The sequence below is a fragment of the Silene latifolia genome, chromosome 6, assembly GCF_048544455.1.
Source record: "Silene latifolia isolate original U9 population chromosome 6, ASM4854445v1, whole genome shotgun sequence".
Taxonomy (NCBI): domain Eukaryota; kingdom Viridiplantae; phylum Streptophyta; class Magnoliopsida; order Caryophyllales; family Caryophyllaceae; genus Silene; species Silene latifolia.
The window spans coordinates 107,859,719-107,863,373 of record NC_133531.1 but is presented as its reverse complement, the minus strand read 5'-3'; the positions used below and the strand labels follow the sequence as shown (position 1 = coordinate 107,863,373).

The 3,655-nt window shown below is 39.3% G+C and overlaps 1 long non-coding RNA gene across 1 annotated transcript; it reads right to left on the bottom strand.

The window, feature by feature from the left end:
* Positions 1 to 365: 365 nt before the first annotated feature.
* On the bottom strand, positions 366 to 1,193 carry LOC141658895 (uncharacterized). The gene is made up of 4 exons (XR_012549510.1): positions 1,003 to 1,193; positions 817 to 896; positions 649 to 717; positions 366 to 517 (listed from the first exon to the last, which is right to left on the bottom strand). It is a non-coding gene; the product is annotated as an uncharacterized LOC141658895 (long non-coding RNA).
* Positions 1,194 to 3,655: the final 2,462 nt, after the last annotated feature.

Genomic DNA, 3,655 nt, shown 5'->3' with positions numbered 1-3,655 from the left:
AATAGACTGCGTACTACTAAATAAGGTGAGTGTAAAAATCATAAGGTAATCATATCGGAACATGCATCACACGACCGTAAATAAATATAGCCAATTAAGATATTACTCAATTATATTTCCTAATCATGTTTCTAGGTGAGAAAATAGCACGACGATAAATCACTTGTTATCATGAAATTTTTAACATACAAATCCAACTAATTGAGTAATTAACTAGCGCATATGTATATTTCATGCCATTATTAATAATTTAGCGGTCTAGTGATTCTAATCAGATTTTAGTAGATAAACAAGTTACGGAATTCATATTTAAACATATTCATTCACATTAGCATAACGAGTCTTGTAAAATTAAGGAGGGATAGAAGAAGGTCGGGTTACCGAAGTTAGTGAAATAAGTGAATGTGCTTATTAATCCGATTTAATAAAAATTAATCGTTATTAATAAAGTCACAAATCCGTCTTAAATCCGTCATTATGGCCAAAGAAGTCCAAGTCCGAATCTCGTCAAGCAAACCTTGCATTAAAAAAGGTCAAATTAATAAATCGGGTCAAACCCGTATCATTAAAAGAAACGGGCACCGAGTATAATTGATGAAACTCAGCAGTCCCCAAATTGATTTAGGGATTTAGGTCATCAGAACTCACTTCTTCACTGGTCCTTGGCGAAGTCTGCGGCGGCATCGACGGTGGCAAGGGACGGCAGCAGCGCTTACACTGGCGGCGATGGTTTGAAGGCAGAATAAGGAGAAACAGATCAGAAGGGTCGAGACAAAAGAATGAAAAGGAGGAAGAGATCGAGGAAGGCCGACTTACTGTGATGGTGCTCTGACGATGATACTGGCGATGATAGTGGTGGCTGGTATGTCGGTGAAGGAGGTCAGCAACGACGGCAACTGTGGGGTGGTCCAAAAACCAGGACAAGAGTAAGAGAGGAGTAGGGAAGACGAACACCAGGAAAGAGCGAAAAGAAAGAAAGAGATAAAGGAAACGGAGGCTTACAACGGTGGTGGTGCTTCGACGGCAACGAGGTTGACGGCGTGGGCACGGCTGATGGTGGCAAAGACGGAGATGACTGGTGATGTTTGAAGACAGGCGAGAGAGGAGAGGGAGTATCAAGTACGATTAACAAATCTGATGGTGTGACGAATGGTGGTCGTGGCAGTGCAGGGATGCAGCATTGGTATCGATTTATGGTTGCAGGTTAAAGGTGGGTCGTGGTAACAATGGCGATAGGCCATAGTTTGCGTTTCCGAAACAGAGGAGAACAGAGGAGCAAAACGAAGGTAAAGGCTGAGGTTTGATAGCCGAGGGTTGGTGTCGGGTCAATGTTTTGTTACATGAATAGGCGTGAGTGTTGGATGGTGACGGAATTGGTATTGACTCGGATTAGGTAGTCTTATGAAGATAAGAAATGGTGAGGCTGATTATTACAAGGTTGTTGGTCAGGATGATTGTGAAAGTGTAAAGGTAAAGACAAGATATAGGAAGAGATACATGTGAAGTTACAGGAGACATGTGAATTATAGATGGCATGTGAATGTGTATAGTGGAGATGACAAAACTACATGCAGGGAAAAACAAGAGGAGCAAGGTTGAACATAGCCAAATGTTTGATACACTACAAAGTGAGTAATGTAAAAGTTTGGAGTGATGTGAAGAAACATTATTGAATAGGGCAACGATTGTCATCGTCTTTTTATTTGAGACAAGTTTTTGATTATAATTAAAATGAACAAAATCGTTTATAAAAAGAGTGTTAATAAATTTAAATTGAGAACGAATTGAGATAAACATAATTTAATATAATTGAGAAATTATAAAAGTAGTTTTAATTGTAATTAAATCAAATTAATCAGTAGTGATTTAATACGGGGTGTTACACCGGTGTAGCCAGAGGCACATACTCCGAAGAAGCCTCAAAGGAGGTTAGCTTTTCAGCTAACCGAGTGGCGATAGCGCCACAACTCAGGTACCGGGAAGTGGCAGTAGCCATCAAAGCAAGGCTAGCGCAGACGATGGCAGGAGCATTGAAGACCACCTTCCTGGCCCGCTTCGGGTTCAAGTAAGACATCAGAAGCAACACCTCATGATTGTTCAGTTTACTGATATCCGGTCTATCATAAAGGAGGTTCGAGAGAGAACGAAGAAAGATCCTCAATGTAACATGCTGAACATCATTAATCAGCATGTTGCTTGAGGTGGGAGCTGGTTTCCCGGTAAAACAAGGCATTAGGTGGCAGACACCGCACTCAGCAGGAATATCAGTGATAGAATCCTTGGGAGGCTTGGCCAACCCAAGGTGAGAAGCGAAAAGATCCATAGTAAGCAAGAAACTTGTGTTCATCAACCGAAACTCAACGGTTTGGGCAGCTGGGTCATAACTAAAGGAGCTCATAAACTCCAAGGTAAGAAAAGGGTAGGAATGTTTCCTCAGCCGGTACAACCCCGTAAAGCCCAAGGTCTCAAATATGTGATGGACATCCGTCTCTATTCTCAAATCAGTCAGAAGTGTGGTATCCACACACCTCGTTGGCCTCATTTTGCGTTTTTGCAAAGCTACAAAACGCTCCCTCTATTTAAAATCTACAAACACAACCGAAGGGTACTCCGGTACCGCGGGTACCACGGGTTCACTCCCTTCCCCAATCTCAGGCTGTGTAACCCTCCCCCTTTTGCTTTGTCGGGTCCCTATGTTCAGTCTCGGCATCTGTTTCAGCACATAACTTAAACAACTTGTATAAACATGTAAAGCATATACTTCACGCAATTGGATTTTACATACTCGGCTAGGTACACAAATTCACTAACAAGTTCCCAATTTGATATATAATCTCAGTTTATGGTAATTCAGACGATCTCCATAGTTGAATGATTTAGCATGATAACACCATTTACCAAACCAGTTCGGATATTATGTATTGACTCAATACGCTATTTCATATAATTACTTAACATCATGTCAGACATTCATATATACTCATAGGAAAGAAAATTTTAACATATCATCATCAACTTTCAATATTGGAAACAAACAACCCAAGTAAGCTTGTCAGACGGTCTCTACTACTGTAACGATTTTGACATATTCACCATCAATTAATATCACTACCATCATATTGAAGTTTATCCCTTACCTAAACATTCATATTCAACACCAAATTTCAAATATAGAAAACGAATTTCCATTTGGGGCACTTTTAAGACGGAGTTTTTAGGCAACTTTTAAGGTGAAAATCATCAAAATTCATCCTTCAACATGATATATATAATGTATAGTACTCAATTCCATCATATAATCAATTTAAAACAACCCAAATAAATTTTTTATTTTCGTAACCCTAGAAATTTCGGCCCCAAATTGCGATTTCTAGTCTATTGTACAGCAATTAATCACCAACATTCATGAAAGGGAAGCATGTGAATCATATTTCAGCAATTCAAAGCAACAAATTGATCATATGAATCGAAATTTCAGATTATACAATCATCCCAACAATTTAAAGGCATAAAAACATGTAAATAGGGAAGAAATCATACCTTGATTAAGTAGTAAAGTAAAAGAATGCAAACAAATAGGAAGAAACAAACCAAATCCGTCACCACACTACCAAGTTATGAGAGTTTATGAGGGTTTTGAGAGCTTAGGTTTCGA